The sequence below is a fragment of the Sarcophilus harrisii genome, chromosome 2 (assembly GCF_902635505.1).
Source record: "Sarcophilus harrisii chromosome 2, mSarHar1.11, whole genome shotgun sequence".
Taxonomy (NCBI): Eukaryota; Metazoa; Chordata; class Mammalia; order Dasyuromorphia; family Dasyuridae; genus Sarcophilus; species Sarcophilus harrisii.
Genome location: NC_045427.1, coordinates 640,115,827 through 640,138,068, shown reverse-complemented (window position 1 = coordinate 640,138,068; position 22,242 = coordinate 640,115,827).

Here is a 22,242-nt window from a genome sequence, read left to right as displayed (position 1 = left end):
GCAATGTTGATTAGAATCAGTAGGAAAAGTTTAGAATATCCTAAGATTATAAACATTAAAATCTGCTGGGGATGCCGCCCACTCTTAAAGCCTGTTTGTAATGAGCTCCAGAACATGACTTGTTTGTGATGAGCTGTTGGTTGGCTCAGTAAATAGAGTGCTGGGCCTGAGTTCAAATCCAACCATGGGATCCTCACCCTCTCATCTGTAAAATGGAGTCAGAAGAGCTTTTGTTATGGTTGTTGCAATGGTATCCAGTTCTCGGGTTTTTCTTGGCAGAGACACTGGAGGGGTTGTCATTTCCTTCTGTGGCTCATTTTACAGATGTGGAAACTGAGGTAAACGGGGGGAGTGACTTGCCCAGGGTCACACAGCTAGGAAGTGTCTGAAGCCTCATTTGAACTCGGGAAGATGAGGCTTCCTGACTCCTTGTCCTCTGCATCACCTAGCTGCCACATAAACCAGAATCATAACACTGGCACTATCTTACTCACTGGGCTGTTCTGAGGCTATAATGAGGATGAGAGAACATCTCTTATTTGCTTTGTAAACTCTCTAGTTCTTGCAATGTTTGTGAGCATTAGAGTGTTCTAGGGGACCTTGCAGGGAACAAAGACCATTACTACATCACAGGATTATAAATCTGGGACTGAAGGACATCCGGTGTTTTTATAGATAAAGAAGCAGGTACTGAGAAGTGGCCAGTCAGCCCAGGAAATTCTGGAGGGGGATCTGAGCCTGATCTTCTTGCTGCCAAGTCTAACTGTCTACCCACCGCTCCACACTCCCTAATAATTCTCTTTTCTGTTGTGGGGACCGACTTTGCCTGAGTCTTCCAGGCTTGCAGTCTCCGATCTTGCCTTTCAGCCTTCTTGATCATGGAATCCCAGAGATTTCCTGCACTTCCTGCTTCCCCCCCAAACCCTCCCCTCCCCCAGATTGCTTCTTGGAGTTGAGCGATAGTTCTATCCCAGCCGTGGGTAATTACATTAAATTCTTGCTTTGGTCGAGGGCCAGTCAAAGAAATCATGCTCAAGGTATGGCATTTCTGTTGTGACTCATGCCTATAATCCCGTCTCCCCGAAACTCTCTCCTTTTTTTCCCAAACAGGAGGAATTTGAATTATACTGACAACAGGGGTTGTTAACATTACACACTGATTCCAATTTCATTCCGCCATCTGGGATGCTGTGTGCTCCCGGAGCGATGGTGAGTCGTGGAGATTCAGAGGAAAATATTGAAACCGCCATTTATGTCACAAATACCAAACCTTTTGGGAGGAGTGGGGGGGGGGGGGTCTAGATCAGGGAGGAATAAGTTCCTTGTCCCAGGGCCCAAACCTACGCAGGAGGAGAGACAGCAGGAACCTGTGTCTTAATGTACCTAACATGTGTCACTTCAGTGGCGGCAGGAAAAGCATGGGATATAGCAGCTTGCAAGACTTGGGTCAAGAAACCCTGCCTTTGACACTAGTTGTGTTATATTGGCAAGTCTCTTTCCTTCCCTGGGTCTCCATCCCCTCATTTAACAGCCAGACAGATCGGCATGTCCGGTTGTAGGCTTGGATTCTCACTATATCTCTTGGTGGTGGAGGGGGAGTCTTTCTTTGTATCTTCCGCCCTTAGTACAGTACCTGATGCATCACTCTGGGTGCTTAATAAACCAAATTTATTGAATTTTGTAATGTAAATTTATTGATTTTGAAATTTGAAATTTATTTAATTTCAATTCAATTGACTGACCTTCTGGAGTTGGGAAGACCTGAATTAAAATTTCCCTTCTGATGTCCACGGCTATGTGGAGCACATATAAAAAATTATTTGTAGCAGCTCTTTTCATTATGGCCAAGAACTGGAAATTGAGGGGATGCCTATCAATTGGGCAATGGCTGAACAAATTGTGATAGATGAATGTCATTCATTTTACTGACCTTCTGGAGTCAGGAAGACCCGAATTAAAATTTTTCTGATACTTATAGCTATGTGGAGCACATATACAAAAATATTTACAGCAACTCTTTTCATGATGGCCAAGAATTGGAAATTGAGGGGATGCCCATCAGTTGGGCAATGGCTGAACAAACCATGGTAGATGGATGTCATTCATTTGGCTGAGCTTCTGGAGTCGGGAAGACCTGAATTAAAATTTCCCTTCTGATACTCACGGCTATGTGGAGCACATATAGCAGCTCTTTTTGTGATGGCCAAGAATTGGAAACCGAGGGCATGCCCGTCAGTTGGGCAATGGCTGAACAAACTGTGGTAGATGAATGTCATGGAATACTATTGTGCTATAAGAAATGATGAGCAAGTAGATTTCAGAAAATCCTGGAAAGACTTCCATGAACTGAGTGAAGTGGGCAGAACAGGAGAACATTATACATTAACAGCAAGATCATGTGATAATCAATTATGACAGATGTAGCTCTTCTCAGCAATACAGCAATACAAGACAATTTCAATAGCGTTATAATGGAAAATGACATCCACATCCAGAAAAAGAACTATGGAGACTGAATGCAGATTGATGTATGCTATTTAAGCTTTTTTGATTGTTTTTTCTGGATTTTCTTTTTTGTTCTGATTCTTCTTTTGTAACATGACTAATGTGTTTATGTGTTTAATATAATTGTACATGTATAAGCTTTATCAGATTGCTTGTTCTCATGGGGAGGAGGAATGTTAAAGAAGGAGGGAGGAAAGAAAATTTGGAAATCAATATCTTATAAAACTATCACTAAATATAATTGGAAAAATAAAATATTACTAAATGGGGAAGGGAATAAAAATTTAATTATAAAAAGATCATTGTGGTCTTGGGCTCCTCTCTTGGACTGGAATCCTGGACCTCTGTCCCCATAGGTGAGTCATCGCAATTCCTTGGAGTCTCAGTTTCCCCATTTAACAATGAGAAAGTGAATAGGGGTACCTCGAAGATCCCTTCCAGCCCTAAATCTGTGGTTCCAGGACTGGATCCTCTCCCTGGTCTCTCCCAAATCTTGACTGCCCTTCTTCCTCTCCCAGACCCACTACAACTGTTTCTTTTTTACCTCCTACTTCCGTAGGAAATTCGGAATGTTCATAGGGTGATGGGGCCAAACTGCCGAGCTGCCTCCAGAGCTGAGCCAAAGCAGGATGGCCGATGGCACAGCCCTGGAGCTGGCACAGAGATGTGCTGGCTGTCCTGGATCCGGCTGAGGTTTGCCAGAGCGGGAGAACTCTGGGAGCAACCTCAGGAAGTGGCCATTTCCTGACCAGATCATCTCCCATGGGCATTGGGGCCTCCGGCTGTCTATATAACCCAGGAGTTTTGCCCAGTGTGTTCCTGCCCAGCATCTCTTGGGGGACTCTGTTGTTTTATTTCTCTTCTCTTTTCCTCTATTTTAAACCTTGGCCAAATGTGTCAGGATTTCAACTGATAATGCATGGATCTTGCCCAATCCTTAATCAACGTGGCCTTCTTTTTGCAGATTCTTGGCAGAGGGAGTGCCTGAAAAACCAGCCATGGAGGTGTGTGTGTGTCTTAGTGCTGGGAGCTCCCATGCTTTATTGCCTCCTCTCTACTACCCCCACTGCTTCTTTCTGGGTTTGCCTCAAGGGGCACCTCTTAGAGACCTTGTCTATTCTGTTTTTTGGATTTTCTTACCTGTATCCATACTTCCTCTCTTCCTGCCTCCTATTATAGAGTTTGACACATAGTAAGCACTTAATAAGTGCTTGTAGAATGAAAGAACGAGTCCTAGATCTGTGGTTAAAAGTCAATAGGCATTTATTAAGTGCTTACTATATGCCAAGAATTGTGCTAAGAACAGAGGATAGAAAGACCCAGAGTCTCTGTCTTTGGGGATGACAAAACAAGCAAATAAAAACAAGTACATTTAAGATAGAGAGGGAAGGCACCAGCAGCCAAACACAGAGAAAAAAAGGACCTGAGAACAGATCCTGGCTTTGCTTCTTCCTACCTGAGTGGTAGGAAAGGGTCTCAGTTTCTCCTATAATAGTTTTAGGGCCCAAAAGGCTGCTAGAGATTATCTACCAAACCTCTCATCTCATAGGCAAGGAAACAGGACCAAGGGAGGGGAATGGCTCAGTGTGACATAGGAAGTAAAGAGCCTTTGATCCTGTGGATCACATCAAAATGGAGCCAGTCCTAGAGATGGAGAACCAGATGATCTGGCTTGGCTCCTGAAGAACCCATAGGCAGGCCAATAAGCAAGCTAGAACCAAATATGGAACAATTGATGGGTTTCAAACTGGAAAAGGAATATAACAAGGCTGTATATATTACCTTATTTATTTAACTTATATGCCTCAGGTGAGATGCCAGGCTGGATGGATCAAAAGCTGCAATTAAGGAGAAATATCAGCCATCTCAGATATTTAGATAATTCTACTCTGATGGCAGAAAGGGAAGAAAAATTAAGAAGCCTCTTGATAAGGGGGAAAGAGCAGAGTGCAAAAGCCAGCTTGAAGCTTAACATCAAAAAAATCCAGGTCATCCCAATCCCTATATTTATGCCCACCTGCATTTTTTATTTCCTTCACAAGCTAATTGTACAATATTTCAGAGTCTGATTCTTTTTGTACAGCAAAATAATGGTTTGGTGATGTATACTTATTGTGTATCTAATTTATATTTTAATATATTTAACATCTACTGGTCATCCTGCCATCTGGGGGAGAGGGTGTGGGGGGGTAAGAGGTGAAAAATTGGAACAAGAGGTTTGGCAATTGTTAATGCTGTAAAGTTACCCATACATATAACCTGTAAATAAAAGGCTATTAAATTAAAAAAATAAATAAATAAATGAACTCAATGAAGGTAAAAAAAAAAAAATCCAGGTCATGGTAAATGATGCCATCACTTCCAGGTAAAGAGAAAGAGAAGAAATGGAAGCAGTGTCAGACTTTCTATTCACCTCAGATGGTGAGTGCAACCATGAAGTCAAAAGATATTTGCTCCTTGGAAGGCAAGTTCTGGCAAATCCGGACAGGAGATTAAAAAAGAGACATGATTTTGCCACCAAAAGTCCATAATCAAGGCAATGTTAGCAATATATGGTTGTGAGAGCTGCAATATTTAGAAAACTGAGCACTGAAGAATCAACACTTTGGAACTGTGGGATTGGAAAAGTTTTGAGAGACCCTTGAACAGCAAGATCAAATCAGTCAGGACTAAAGAAATTATTGTTATTCAATCATTTTTCAGTCATATCTAACTCTTTGTGACTCTGTTTGGAGTTTTCTTGGCAGAGATACTGGAGAGATTTGCCATTTCCTTCTCAGGCTCATTTTATAGATGAGGAAACTGAGGCAAATATTTATCATTTGCCCAAAGTCACACAGGAAGTATCTGACACCAGATTTTAACTCAGGAAGACAAGTCTGCCTTCAGATCCATTATTCCATCCATTGCACCACCACAGACTATTTATTGGAAGTGTTTTGGCTGCTAATAAGAAAATAGGGCTCATTGGAAAAGAACCTGATGTTGGAAAAGACTGAAGACAAAATGGAAAGAAAACAGGAGAATAGATGGATGCAGAGTGTCCTGGAAAAATGTCTAGACTCTGGGGGAGAGTAGAAGGTAGGATAGAAGGGCCTGGTGTCCTATGGTCCATGGGGTCTTGAAGAGTTAGCCATGACTGAATGAACGACAGAGCTAGAATTTGGAAACGGATGCTTTATTCAAAGCCAGCACATTTTCTACTGCATCCCAGTAGACTGGTCTCCCAGAGAGTTGGAAGAGATGATCTTTAAGGTCTTCTCTCTGCTGGATCTATGATGGGTCTGATGAAATCTTACTCAGATCCTCATATTCTAAATCTACTCCACTGCTCTTTCCACAGTACGATTGTCTCTGAGCTTCCTTCCCATTCCATCTCCTGTGATAGATAATGCCTTAACACCCTGAAACCTGCCATGAGACCTAGTCTTTGGTGAAGTAATGAGCACACTACCACACTTTTTGCATGTCCTGAAATTTCTTAGGGATTTTAGCATTTTCTCTCCCTGTCTCTATCTCTCTCTGTGTATGTCTCTTTCTCTCTATCTCTCTTTATATACATATATATATATATATATATATATATATATATATATACACACACACACATATATATATATCTTTCTCTGTCTCTCTATATATGTCTCTCTCTTCTCTGTCTGTCTCTCCCCTTCCTTCCTCCCTTCATATTCCTCTTCCTTTATCTGTCTATCCATTCATCTACTTATCATGTTTCCATTTCTATCTATCTATTCATCCATCCATCATCTATGGATCTATCTAAATATCCATCCATTTATCTAACCATCTACATATCCAATAATTTATCTATCTATCCATTCATCTATCTCTCTCACTTAACCATCCATCTATCCATCCATCTACCTATCATCTATCTTTCCATTTATCCATATGTCCTTTTATTTATCTAGCTCTCTATCTATCTTAATACCATCACTCTTTGCTACCTGGTTCATCTTCACTGTGGCTTTGGGGAAGTGAGAAAGACCTGTAATTGTCCAACACGTGACTCTCCAAGAAATCAGAGAAAGGCTTAACAGGACACAGCTGTAGCTGACCTTATATGGATCTGGAACTCTCAGTGCTCAGCTCTTGGGTTCCTGAACTCAGGCACTTTACAGTACAGTGTAGAACAACGCATGTCACTTTCTCCAGCAATACACAACAATGGAATATGTATTTAATAACATCAGAAAAGCCTCTTAGGAACACTCACCTCTCCCCACAAACACCACAAAATGGTTCACCGTAATCCTTTGTTATAAGCATCAGTCCCTTGACTCTTTTCAATCCCCATTATCAACACATACTGCCTTCCTGCCACGGCAGCTTAAGGAGACAGCTGAAACATCAGTCCAGAGCCCTGGGTTCTTCTTGCTCACATGTGAAACTTGTAGTCATCCTCAATGGAATGAGTATAGGAGTGGCAGAAAAGCTGGTGCTCGCTAGAGGACCAGAGTTCAGCTATTGTTTTTCTGCTACTACAGCTGGACTGCCTTTTGGCAGGGCTGGCAAAAGCTCATAGTGTAAAAGAAGAGGTTAGTCACTCAATAAGCATTTATTTAGTCTGTATTGTATACCACACATTGTACTAAATACTAGGGATGCAAAAAATGGCAAAAGATAGTCCCTGCCCTTGAGGAGTTCACAATCTCATGGGAAAGGTTGACTTTCAATATAAACTGGTCTAGGAAGAAGAGTTTATTGAGTGTTACTGAGTTCATTGCTTCTATTGCTTTCAAGACCAACAATACTCTTTTTTGGCATTCAAAGCCCCTCAGAACTCAGCCTCCTCTTCCCTTTCCAAGCTTCAGGTATCATACTCCCTCACATGCACTCTTCAGTCCAGTGATTGTCCCAATCTGGCCTCCCAGTAGTTCCATGAATGAGACATCTACCTCTAGGCTCCGAGTATACTCTCCCCACTTTGAGTATTTTATTCCCCATGGAGTGTTCTCCCTCCTCGTGGCTTCCTTTAAGTACCAACTGTAGTGTTCTCTTCTTTTTTATAATATATGATGGTTCTCTCTGGGAGCAGGTTTCTTGGGGAGGGGTTCTGGAGGCAGCCTTAGTTTCAGTTCAGAGTAATGATCATCTCAAATACAGCCAGCTGATGAAATCCAAACGTTTATTTTCTCCTTCCAAGTCTTGTCTCTTTCCTTGGGCCCGGTTAGCTTTCCCAACTCCTGGCAATCTTCCGAACTGACTGACTGACTGAAGCTCAAAGAGCTTCTTATATATGATCTCTTAAAGGTGTGAACACAAAGGTTGACTCCTCCTCTGAGAGAGTGGGATTGTGGGTTTCTGACTTGTGAATCTCCTGAACTTGTGAACTCCAATGTGTGAGCTAATGTGTGACCTCTCAAAGGTATGAGCTCTAATGTGTGAATTCTTAAAGGTGCAAACTCAAGCACACAAGCATTGCTTCCATCAATTCCATTGAGTTATCACCTTGTTTCAAGTTCTGGCTCATAATACCAACCACAATCCCATCTTCTGCAGGAAGCCTTTTCCAGCTTCTTTTAATTCCAATGCCTTCCCTTTCAATCATTTCCAACTCACCCTACTATTATATTTATTTACTAATGGATGAAGTGTGTTTGTCCATATTGTCAGTTCGTTATCTCCCTCACCAGGCTGTGAACTTCCTTTGTTATCCCCGGGGCTTAGTGTACCGTTCCTGGCACATTATTGACTGTAATTAAAAGTACTACTTTACAACAGAGGAAGAAGGCAGAGATAGATCCACCATCTCTTTCCCATGACTATTCCTCTGGATCTGACAGACCCCTGTCTGAAGACTTTGCAGAGACCAGGAACCCAAAGGGTAATGGATAGTCTCATGGTAGGTGTAAACGAGCGGCAATGGCACATTGCCAGTGGTGACATGAGAACGAAAAAAACCATAAAATAAATACATTACTGACTATGCATATGATCAGAAAGGGAGGTGGGCTAGCTATGGAGCGATACGAGAGCAATAGATGAACTGCTTGAGGGATACAGTGACATCCTTGAGATCCGAGAAGGACAAGAGGATGACCTCTGTCTCATTAAGTACATCTTTTCTGGAGGACTCTGGGAAATAACAAGGATTATCCGGGATGAAAAATCAAATGAGAAAAGAGCCCACCCTCAGTGGGTTATGGAGACAACACAAGGCTCCACACTTCACACTCTCCCATTTTGTGTGCTTTGCACAAATGGAAATTGCATGTGAATAAAAACCAGAAATTATATATCTCCTCCACAGCACCCATGAGACACTTCTGCACATAATCAGTGCCTAAATAAATAATGAAAAGAGTCATAGATTTGGAGTTGTAAGACCTGGCTTTAAATCCTGGTCACTGAACTTTGGGCACATGATTTCTTGTCTTTAAGTCTGAGCTTTCTTATAAAAATGAAAGCATTGGGCCAGATATGTCTACATTCCCTCACATCTCTGGATTCTATGAACTTAAAAAAATACATTGAGCCTTATACATGAAAGTATCACATCTCAGTGCCATGATTTTTTTTTTTTTACTAAACAACATTAATCAAATATTCTTCAATGTTTGGCAAAGGCTCAATATAGTTTATTAGATTAAACAAATGGATAGGGACAGAATTTGTGATTTTATTGCATATGGAACCCCACCATGGTAAGGAAGTCCCCTTTATCAGTACAACTTTTTGCCTTAAAAAATCGCCTAGAGAACTGAATGGTTAAGTAATTTGCTCAGGGTCATGCAGCCAGTTAGTGTCAAAGTGTCCAAGGCTTTGAACCCAGGTTTTCTTTGACTTGGAAGCAAACCTTCCCTCTACTCTCTCATGCCATCTCTTATCCATAGGTCTTGTTTAATCCAACATAAATCCAAGGATTTTGAATAGAAAGGGATCTTCTGAGTCATCTATTCCAACCACATTGTTTTTATAGATAAGAGAACTGAATCTCAGCGGGAGAAAGTGATTTACTTAAAAGTCACCAGTGTAGTAAACAGCAGAGTCAGTACTGAGCCACCTTCTCCTAATTCCTAATCTGAGGCCCTTGGCCCTGCATGTTTAATAAACATCCATTCCACACACAGAGCAAGATTAATATCAAAGAAGCTTAAAACATGTCTCCCGCCTTTAGCACTTTACAATCTAGTCAAAAAACTACAATGAGAGTTCATATTTAATGTCTTTGTCCTTGTTGTTCAGTTGTGGCCAGCTCTTCATGATCCCATTTGGAGCTGTCTTGGCAAAGATACTAGAATGATTATCCATTTTCCTCTCCAGCTCACTTTGAAAATGAGAAAATTGAGGTAAACAGGGTAGAGTGACTTGCTCAGGGCCACACAACCAGTAACTATCTGAGGCATATTTGAACTCAAGAAGATGAGTCTTCCTGATTCTGGGGCTAGTGCTCTAACCATTGTACCACCTACCTGCCAACTGAATCTATATTCAACTTTAATTTATTATGAGTTTATAATTAAGTGCTGAATTGTGTGTTTCAGACTGAAAGACTTCAGTCAGAGAAGCAAAAAAAAAAAAAAAAAAAAAAAAAAAAAAAACCCAATGGCCAAAGATTGTGGTTGACAGAACTCTGGTTCCAACTTCGGGGGATGATTAAAAAATATATATGTTGCATGGTCTGGTGCCTTCTCGCTCTATAATTGCACATGAGTGTGTACACAGTGCTTTACCAAACAGTCCCTTCTTCATGGGGTTTTCCATCTGATACTTGTTTTTGAGAATGTGTCAGTCTCTCGGCAGAGAAAGCAAATAGAAAATCCTCAAAATGGCTTCCATCCAATCACAAAGCCAAGCAGACTCTTCTGAGGTAGCGTGTGTCATCACTTGTCACGTTTGTACCCACGGGCACTTCTCAAGGAGAGCTCAAAAACGTCCTTTCAGAGTCTCTCGATTTAGCCAAAACATAGACAGCTCAGAGTTCACAGGACTCGTTTTCCTGACTTCCACCAGCCCCTTTCAATGCCTCACCACAGAGCGGAGGCGAGCCTGGGTTCTCAGAGGTCATGCCCACAGGACACAAGTCCTCCTGGGAGCTGGTCAGCCTTATGAGTCTGGAAAGGCTTCAGGGAGGAGATGCACTGTATGACCCCCAAAGTTCCTTCCAGCTCAGTCCTCTGATGCACACTGCAGTGGACAAAAATGTCCAATGGCCTCCCTGCTCTCAAGGAGCCCACAGGAGACATGCTCAGATTTGGAGGGGATCCAAGTTTTCATTCATTTGGAATAGCTGAGGCAGTATGGATACATGGAAAGGAAATTCGAGTTGGAGTTAGAATCTCAGATCTACCACTTACTATTCATGTATCCTTGGAGGAGCCCACCTCTTTGGGTCTTGATTTCCTAATCTGTTAAAAGAAAGGGCCTCTGAGATCACCTCGAAATCCTATCCCCCTGCAATGTAAGCTTTAGGTATAAATTGTCAGAAGCAGCAGAGCATGGTGGGTAGAGGGTCGTTCTCAAAGTCAGGAAAATCTGGACGCATGTTCCCTCAACTGTGCTTGCCCATCTTAGTCCATATCCTCATATGTTTTCACCATTATGGGTCCTCCAGTAGTATTAACCCATGCACCCCTCTTGGTTTTTCCTGATATCATGGGGAGCCCTCTGAATGGTCATCTCTGACCCATGCCATATGACAAGACGGTGTCTTCCTAGCATGCATTTCCCAGGTGACAACTTCTACAGAAGTTCTGTGACACCATCTGCTCCCATCCTCCCTCTGCCTCTCCATGGTCCGAAGCCTTATTCATTTTTAATTCATCAGAATCTATAATGCTCACAGTATTGCTGAAATTTGGGTAGGGAGGTTGGTTGTCCAAAGGTTTTTGGAAGAAGTCGGGAGCATTAAAGAAGCTTTGTAATTCCCCAAAGGTGATCCGTCCTGTTCTCTTCCTCCCATTCCCTCTGAGCCCAAGCCATTATTCATGTGTCTATCACAGATATGCATAGCCATGGACAGGCTCCAGAGGATGTCCATTTAAATTGGGGGTTTCTTAACCTATGGCCCATAACATTGACTTTTCAATATTTTAATCACTCCATTTCAATGTTATTTATTCCCTCTGTAATTCTCACTATTTTATATTCTGCATTTTAATAGTACTCTGAGAAGGGGTCCATAGGTAAAATTAGGGATTCATGACACGAAAAAGATGAAGAACCCCTCATTTAAATGCATGTTATCATTTTGACGAGAGGCTATTTTCTTTTCGTTTATTTATTTTTTTATTAAAGCTTTTTATTTTCAAAACATATGAATGGATAATTTTTCAACATTAACCCTTACAAAAGCTTGTGTTCCAGTTTTCCTTCCCCTTCCTCCATTCCCCTCACCTAGATGTCAAGTAATCCAATATATGTTAAACATGTTAAAATATATGTTAAACCAAATATATGTGTACATATTTATACAATTCACTTGCTGTGCAAGAAAAATCAAATCTAACGGAAAAAATTACAACGAAAAGAAAATACAAACAACCAACCATAAAAAAAGTGAAAATGCTATGTTGTGATCCACATTCAGTTCTCACAGTCCTCTCACTGGGTGCAGATGGCTCTCTTCATCAGGAGATCATAGGAATTGGTCTGAATCATCTCATTGTTGAAGAGAGCCACATCCATCAGAATTGATCATCGTATAATCTTGTTGTTGCCGTGTACAATGATCTCCTGGTTCTGCTCATTTCACTGAGCATCAGTTCCTGTAAGTCTCTCCAGGCCTTTCTAAAATCATCCTGCTGGTCATTTCTTTCAGAATAATGCTATTCCATAGCATTCATATACCATAACATACTCAACCATTCTCCAACTGGTAGGCATCCACTCAGGTACCAGTTTCTGGTACCTACAGGGCTTCCCTTGAAATTATAAGAGGCATTTTTCATCTGTTTGGTCTTTGCAGCTTAGATGGTCAAACCACACTTCATTAAGTGTCTGAGGCTGAGTTAAAATCCAAGTCTTTCTGGTTCTAAGTCCAGGACTTAATACTAACTTGCTGCCTACAATAATAAGAGTCAGCATTAATCTAGGGCCTTAAGGCTTGCATGTTACCTCAAGGATCCTCACAAAAACTCTTTGAAAGAAATGTTATTAATATCTTCATTTGACAGATGAGGTAACTCAGCTGGAGTCACACAGGGTCACACAGGCTAGCGAGTGTCAGAGGTAGGATTCCAACTTGAATCTTCCTAATTTTTGTAGGAGTCAGTGTTCTTGACACAGAAAAAGCACTCAGTAAAGGGGTGATTTTATACCTTGCTCATCATATTCCATCAACAGATATCCAGACTATTATATCTTCCCCCATGATGGCTTGGGGCAGATAAGTGTATTTTCATGAATTCAAATGTGGCCTTAGACATTTACTTAGCTGAGTGACCCTGCTCAAGTCACTTTGCCCGGTTTGCTTCAATTGCCTTATTTGTAAGATGAACTGGAGGAAATGGCAAGCCACTTCAGTATCTTTGCCAAGAAAACCCCAAATGGGGTCATGAAGAGTTGGATGCAACTGAAGAATGACTGAACTATCCAATGATGACTCAGACTAATTCGAGAAGTCAAAGATTTTACAAATATTAACACTTCCTTAGAGAATAAAGATATTCTCACTAACATCGGTCCAAGAAATTACTCTAGAGAAGATGGGCATCTCTAAAGAAGGCGCTAGCCCCTGGGCCACTTATTTTCTAGAAATTGGAGGAGGAGGCAAATAGCCAACGATGGAGATATTGCCAAGGGTGTGAAAGGTCGGTGCCAATTGTAGAAAACAGACCATAAGTTGCCAGGATTTGATAATGAGACATTTATAAACTTTAATGGGTTTCAGGATAAAAATACAAATTGTGAGGAGGGAAATTAATTGTAAATATTGAATGAATGGTGGGAAAAAATGAAACACAAGTATGGAAAACGAAGCTTAATAGTTGTCGAGGAAGCACTTAGTGGGTCCTTGAACAAAAGTGGGATCTGAAAGCAATACTTGTTTGCACTCTCAGGCCACTGACCAACCCACAAAACCAAAACTTCTCTGACAAGTCTGTCCATGGTGCAATTATTCTGAAAATCTTCTAACAGCAACCCTCCTTCATTGCCATTATCCTCCCAGAAGAGGGGAGCAAATTACATTTTGGGTGACAATTAGCTGAGATAAAAGGTAAATGATAGAGTCTGGTTAAAGATTTATGGAGGTGCATGGGAGTAGGGAGGAGCACCATCATCCCAAAGTTTCATCGAAATGAAAGAGGAAAGAAGAAAAAGCTAGGGAGAAAAAAGAAAACAATAAAGAAAAAGAGAAGGAAGGAGGGGAAAGAGAGAGAGAGGTAAAGAGAAAAGAATGGGACTTGAGAAATGGCAGAATTCTAGATTGCAAAGGACCTTAGAAACCACTGGATCTAGGCATTCTTGGTCGTGTCTCTGTCTCTCATCCCTTTGACCAACTGGTAAAACCTGCAAATCCCTTTTCTGAATCATGTTTCATAACTTGCAAAATAAAACATGGAAGTTTACAAAGGAAGTCAACAGTTAGTGAAAATAAAAAATAATGTTTTTCCCATCCAAGTTGGCAAGCCCCATGAAATATATCCATAGACCCCACTTTAAGAGCCCCTGTTTTAAGTTAATACATTTATTTTATAATAAGTAAACTGAAACTCAGGAAGGGAAATCTTAAGGACAGTTTTAGGCATCTAAATTTAAAACTGACAGGATTTTAGAGTCTACCTTCTTCCTTTAAAGTTGAGGAAAATGAGGTTCAGAAAAAAAAAGAAATGACTTTTTTTTTGGTGAGGCAATTGGGATTAAGTTTCTTGCCCAGGGTAACACTGGAAATGACTTTATTAAGATGACATGGCTAAATAAGGAGCAAAGCCAGAACTGCTTTGAAAAGAGATGCTATTTTTGTAAGGAAGTTACTTTGAGAGGTGGGGTTCAAAGGAGAAACTGACAAGGCCAGGAAAGGATTTTTAAGTGTGTCCTTTTTCACGATAAAAGGTAACTGAGTCACACTCAACATTTTCTTTGGCCTCCAAATTGCTGATTCTACAAGCTGACACATTTTTAACAATCACATGGTGTTGATGGTAACGTGGAGTCAGAAGCTGCCTGTTCTCCCCTGCAGCCGATCCTGTGGATTTTATAGAAAGCGAGTCTTTCCTCTTTAACAAGGCTTCTGGTCTTTAGGTCCATCCCTCTGAGTAATGTTAGCACTCTGACATGCAGCGGGTACTGTCAAAAGAGCTGGAGATGTGGGGGATTCCCATCCTGGCCAGGAACCTGACTGCCCTGATCTCATCCAAACAAGGAGTCTCGGTGTCCCTCTACAACTTTCTAGGCTACCCGCTGCTGGTGATTTACCCTTTAAGACCATTTCCCATCAATTCTGCATTTGTCTTCTGAATTTCCAGTTCAGGTTATCTCCTCCAATAGAATGCAAGCTCCTTGAGGGCAGGGACTGTCATTACCTCCCCTCAGTGCTCAGCACAGTGCCCAGGACATTGTAAACACTCGATACATGACTGACTCATCGTGGGCTCCAAATCTGTGGTCCTGTTTGCATGGTACACCCTAAAGGCCACTGAATTTCAGATTAAAAGACATGGATTTGAGTTGTAACACTACTGAACAGTCACAGAGTCTCAGTTCCTTCATCTGTAAAGTGGACACAGCCATAGCTACTTCACAAAGCCTTTGGAAAAACAGAGTAAGACAACCTCAGACAATCGCTTCGGGATCCCAAAGCAGGTGAAGGCTGCTGGCCCTCACAAAAGCCTTCTTATGATGATGCCCTTCCGGAAGCGGAGGGAGCCCAAAGGTCTCAATGGCTATGTCTCAGTCAGCAAAGGGGATTTGGGTCTGGGTCTTATCCTCCCAGATAAAAACTCCCATCTCAGAAAGATGAAACGGAAGGAAGCAGTTGCTTTCTTATTAATCAGCAGTGGTCATTCACGATAATCACTGATGTTTACAGGCATGTCTATGGGGATTACCGGGTACCAGATGCACACGTTTGAGGGGATATATGTGCCTATGGGTATCAGTGGGTGTGTGTGTGTGTGCAAGTGTGCACCAGTGTTAAAGCAGCCGAGGGAAGATGGCCCGGTGCTTAGGGCCCAGCCTGTGGCTCAAGCCCATCAGTTCTGTGGCCAGAGGGGCCCCCTTAGCCTGGGCCGCCCTCTAGTACAGAGAAATTGCATCTTGGTACCACTGGAGGGCGTATCCCACATGAACGACATCCCAGGTCTGAAGCCATCTCTATGTGATGGGGAGCATCCCCTATTGCCCTGGCTACTCTTATATTTGGCTGGACTAGTGGTTCCTGTGGCTGGGCCTCTGCCTCCCAGGCAGTAACCCCCCAACCAAGGCAACCTGGAACCCACCCCATACCCATACCCCAGAGGCAGCTGCAGGATGGGGACCCACAGCTCACCCAGAGCCACGCTGCCGGGAGACAGCGGGGGCAGGAGGTGACCCCGGCCTTCCTGGCTCTGAGGCCTCCGGGCCATGCCTATCATGTCACCAGCATAATAATAAGGGGGAAATCGTGTTCTTCTCTGGGATATGTGTTTTCCTTATGTATCATTATATATTTTTCAAACATTATAACAGATCTAAAAGATGGGGGATACAAGTATCAATAAATCCATTTTACAGGGTAGGGAAAGGGGATGAATTTGAAATCAGAAGGCTTTGGTTTAAAACCAGATCAGCATCTATGCACGTGCAAATGCATGTATGTGCGTGTCTGTGCATGTTGTATGCATGCATTGTGTGCACTGTGTATGTGCATCCTCTCCCGCCCAACTCCCTGACACCAGCAGGCTGCATCGATCATCTGGAAGGCCCAGCCCCAGCCCGTTGCCTTTGTCTGTAGTACCCCCATACGGGACACCAGACATCCTTAAGAGCCCTGACGTGTCTTGGCAATGTGCTTCCCGTGCATCCTCTCATGTGGCAAGGGCTCTGAAGACAGTAGGGTCTCCATTTCATGGATAAACTTGAGAGGGGCGGGCTGGCTTGTCTGGGTCCCACAATTCACGCCTGGGGCTCCCTGGTTGCAAACCCCCTCCTCTTGCCTTTTGTCCCCTCTGCCTCCCCGTTCCAGATGTGAGCTAGACTCCCCATAGTGGCCTTCTCTGAGGATTCTGGGCCTGAGCTGGGGGGAAAATTTAAGCGTTCAGATCTGGTCATTCTTCCTGGATCCTTAAAGATGAAGACAAGCTAAAGTTCTTTCAGGTCCTTGATGCTCTCCAAATGCGATTTGCATGATTTTGCCCTAAAATCATGTGTTTTGCTGGCAGATGCATTTGTTTCCTGGCTGGAGGTACATTACCAGCACCCCTAGACGTTAACTCAGACCCCGCTCCATCCCTGGGAAGTTAGCTCTAGGAGGACCATAGCAAAGGGTAACGGGGGAGGAAATTAAGTCCCAGAGGGTTTCCCAGACTATTTGGGCAATATGGCAGAGGGGGCATTTGAACGCAGGTTTTCCTGATAGCAAATCCCACCTCACCACAGCTCCTCTGCCAGATGCCTCCAGACCATAGTAACTCATCCTTACAAGGGCTTCCAAGTTCACAGAGCGCTTCCCTCATCAAACCTCCAGTGGGGAGGCAGTACCAACAACATGACTCCCATTTTACAGAGGAAGAAACTGAGGCAGTGGGATTTAAGTGCCTTTTGAATAGTCACACAACCAGTCGGGATTTGAACTTGGCCCTTCTTGTTCTGAGTCCTGGATTTGTTGGAGAACACATGATGTCATCTGTGGCTTGAGGACAAGCGTTGGGACTGGGACACGGCTGGCTCTGACGGCTGCCTCTGACATTTAGCCGTGCTTTGGACAGGATGCAGCGGGAGCTTCATTCCCAGAAGCCATCGCAGCCACAAACACTCGAAGTGGTTGTGGAAATATGAATTCTGACCAGAGTCAGTGTCATGAGCAGGAGATTCCTGGTAAGAAGAATTCTCTGAAGATGATCCGCTCACAAGTACAGAGTTAAGGGATTTTTTTCCCCAAAAGTCTCTTTTTCCAACGTAGAAATGCAACAGAGCAAAGTTAGGTTTTTCCTGCCAGTGACTGAACGAACGATGGGTCGTTGGGAGAGAAAGGTGAGCTCTGGGGGCCTCTGCTGCCCCTGCCCTTCACAGCAGCCCCCTGGCACCAAGAGGAGGCCATCAGGATTATCAGAGTCATCCCATTTCCAATGGCCGCCTTGAGCATCTCCTATCAATTATAAAGCCCTGAAGGAGACACAGCTTCTCTCTGAGACTTGCTCTGTGTCAAAGGGAGACTGTCATCAGTACCCAAACTTCCTTTCACTGCCCTCTGTTAGGATGCCCCCGGGATTGTCGATGTGCCAGTGGAAGGTCCGGAAGCCACTTCCCCAAGTCCCAGGCCCAGCCACGGCAGGCTCTGTGCCATCTTCACCAGACCCTTCCTGGAGAGGCTGGAAGGAAAGGCAGCATCCCACATGTTCCCCATGGTTCTGGGCTCCTCATACCCACCTCCCATGGGTGCTGTTCCTGGAATCCCAGCTGCCTCTGGACCCCACCGTGCCCCCAGCTCGCCTAAAGAGGGCACCCTTCCTTAGGAAGCGCCCGGACAAGGGAGCCTTGTGGACGGAGCACGTGGGTTTGCCGGACAGAGCCTGTTTAAGGCCTGAAGTTCAAGGCGTGGGAGCAGGAGCAGCAGGGCAGTCTTGTGAACGAGGCTATTAATATCCTGCGTTTTGTCATTCAGCGAGCCCACTGCTTGGGGTAGTGGCCAGGCCAGCCCCAGGCACCTGTGTCTTGCTCTCTGCCCCCACCCAGCCTGCCCTTCCCCAGAAATGACCCCGTGCCCTCCCCAGGTAACCTCTCCTGGGGCTCATTCCCTCCTCTTTTATGGGAAAGATGGCTCCATTGCACTAGCAATCAACAGATAAGCATTGATTAGGCACCTACTGTATATCGTACAACCTCAGGGGAGTACGAAGATAAACCTGAAGCAGTATCTGCCCTCATGGAACTTCTATTCTAATGAGACAACTCTCACTCAAAAATGAAAACTAGGAAGGAGGGAGGAGGGCACTGGCTGTTGTGCCTTCACATAGAACACAGCTCTTGAGCCGAGGTTTGAAGGAAACCAGGGACTTGCAAGAGGAAGAGGTGAGAAGGGAGGGCCCTGCAGGCATGAGGCACAGCCAGAGCAAAGGCACAGAGATGGGAAGTGAGTCATTGCATGTAAGAAGCAGCTCAGAAAAAAGAAGCAATGTGCAGGAAAACTGGAAAGATTGGAAAGGACCCGGTTGAAAAGAGCTTTAAAGAGAGGTGTTTGAGTTATCCTAAAGGCAGTAGGGAGCCTCATAGAGAGCCTGGGAGAGAGTGTCAGAATGAGACAAAGTAGCTTCTAATGTAGATGGGAATATCAGCCATCCAGATTCTCACAGCTAGCATGTGGCTAGATACACACACACATACATTATAAAATATAGATTATGTATACATCATGATATACATTGTATCAAGTGTAATGGAAATATGAGCCAGTATGTGCTTAGATATCAAAATATATATATTATATATGGAAATATGAGCCAGTATGGCTTGATATCAAGATAGATATATATACACACACCCATATTATATATGCACTATATATTATATCATATATTTTGAAAATATGAGCCAATATAAGCCAGTTTGTACCTAGATATCAATTTATATATATATATATATACATATATGTTATAAAATAAAGATTATATATATCACATATAATATATATCATATAATATATAAGGAAATATGAGCTAGTATGTGCATAGATTTGATAACATACCTATGCACATATAAAGTACATATGTGCCTAGATATTGAGATATACCTGTATAAATACACATACACACTATATAATAGATTATATAGCTTTTATATAATATATATTGTATATAATGGAAATATGAGGAAATATGAGCTAATGTGTGCCTAGAAATAGAAATACACACATTATATCTTATATATACATATACATCATATAATATATAACCCATAGTATATGTTAAACATTATTTAAGTGCACATAACACACAAGTAGCATGTCTGCCAGGCCCTGTGATACAATAACTGAAGATGGGCCCAGACCCAAGAAGATCAAAGTTCGGTTGACCCCAAAGGCTGTCAGGTGACTGAGCTGAGGCTCACACCTTGATCTTCTGACTCCAGGGTCACTGCTTTTCTGGGGCAGTGCAGCCCCGCTGGGCTCACCCTACAGTGAAATGGATGAAAAATGTCCCGGCGTCCGATGGTCTTTATCACAAGTCCGTCCTGATGCCCCGAGCTGAGCTCAGGTTCTCTCCCAGCAGCACGGAAACTCCAGCAGGTTCCGCTAAGATTGGGCCTTCCCCTTCTGGTCTGAGATGAGCGGGCGTTTGAGGACTGGGCACAAGCTGGCAGACGTTCTGGCCACAGCGGCTCTCGAGGGCGATCTTCTGAGTAGAGATGGCGGCCTTCTGCTTCCTGACCACACTGGAAAAAAGGACAGAGCTCTGTAGAACCTGGAAACAGAAGGTCAATGAGTCCATTATGAGCATCTATTACTTGGGATACAGAGAAAACGCAGGAACACTTCCTGGCCTCTGGGAGTTCATAGTCCGATGGGAGAGGTAACATGTGGATACACACAGAGCGCAGAGAAGGGGGGGGGAAGGCACTGGGAGGTGGGCGATCTGGGAGTCTCCCGTTGGAGAAGGGACTGTTTGATCTGGGTCTTGAAGGAAGGCTGAGGTTCTAAGACCAAAAGGGAGAAGGAAGAGCATTTCAGGCACAGAGAGGACATCAAAGACCCAGAAATGGAGGAGGAAGGCAAGCAGGTCAGTATGACTGGACTGTGGTGTATTGGGAGGTAGGGAGGGAAGGGAAAGGCACAAGAGATTATCTATCCCAGTCTCCCCATGGACACCAACATCCAGAGAAAACTCACCAGGTAGATGGTGGCTCAGTGGACAGGGCTCTGGACCTGGATTCAGAAAGAACTGACTTCAAATCAAGCTTCAGACATTTACTATCTCTGTGACCTCTGTTTGCCTCAGTTTTCTTGACTGTAAAATGGAAATAAAAGCTTGTACTTTGCAAAGTTGTTGTGAGGATCAAATGAGATAATCTTTTTTTCCCTTGCCGAGGCAAATGGGATTAAGTAACTTGCCCAGGCTCACACAGTGAGGAAGTGTTAAGTTGTTAAGTGTCTGAAGCCAAATTTGAACGCGGGTCCTTCTGACTTCAGGGCTGGTGCCCTATCCACTGCACCAATTAGCTGCCCCAAGATAGTCTTTCTAAAGCATTCAACACAATGCTGGTATACAGTAGGTGCTATATTAATGACACTTCCTTCTCCTTCCTTTTCCAAGATAATCCAGTTGCCCTAGCATTCTGACCCAGACCATGTAACCATGCTGACCTCTTCGAGCTGGACTCTGATCATGAAGTTCAGAAAGGTCTACTAGTCCCCGAAGTCTCAGTGGATCATCATTCAATCTCCCCAGCCTCATTAGGGCTACTTTTCCCTGAGCTCAGATCCATATTCATCTCAGAGAGGAGAGAGACTTCGGGGACACACCTCGGGGTCCCCAACCTTTTCAAGGATGAAGACCTCATTTTAGCATAAAACTTTTTTCAAAGCACACTCTCCCTCCCTCACCCCCTGACTCCAGTCAGACACATGTGACGAGTTGCGGACGTCTGATACAAACTCTAGTTTCCCTCCTGTCCCTTGGAGTCACCAGATCATAGAACCCTGGATCTAAAATTGGAATGGACCCCACAAGTCACCAAACTGAATCTCCTTATTTCACAATTGAGGAAGCAGGCCCCGGCAGGATAAATCACTCACCCAAGGCCACACGGGCAGGAAAGATCTGAGTCTGGATTTGAACTCAGGTCCTTGGGCCCTCGAGCCCCAGATGAAACTGGTCACTCGGGACCCCCTCATTTTAAAGACAGAAGCAGACCAGTGAAGTGCTCGCTTAGGCTTCTGGCTTTAAAGGGCCGGGGAAGGGAGTGTTTTCCCATTGCCCTGTAAGCAACTTCTCAGTTCCAGAACTCATAGCATGTTGACAGGGCCATGGCAGTTGGAGCACTTAGGGCAAAGGTGGCAAGTGCCCAGAAGGGTGAAGGCCCTATCTGTCCTGGACTGGCTGCGGTTCTCATGCATGGTTCAGAGAGGCTTTTGAAGACGACCATCTGGGGGAGCCCCCTGCCCACGGGCATTTAGCGGGGACTCGGGAGAACAGCTCTAGAGAAGAAGGTTTTTTTTCTTTTCTTCCTGATACATTTCCCTCTGAGGAAGTGGAAGGAGGGAACCTACTTCCTCCCTATGGAGATTGACCACCAGCTAACACCACTAGGCAGCCCCGTTGTGCTCAAGGTCATTGCTGTGATCTTTCTCTCACTGGGTCCACCTCTCTGGGCCCTGGATTCTCTGGGGATTGAGTGGGCCCCTGACCCAGGGTGACCATCCTGGGTACCGCCATTTACCCCAAAAGAATTTGCCCCAGGAGCCATAATTCCTAGTTATATTTCTGGACTCAAATTGTCTCTTTGGGCCTCGATTTATTCATCTCTCAAGTGGGAGGAGGGAGTAGAAGACCTTCAAGTTCAGCAATGACCCTATAACCCCAGAGTTATCTGTCAATACCTACTGACGTGTCTATCCCACAATACTTTGTCATTTTCCCC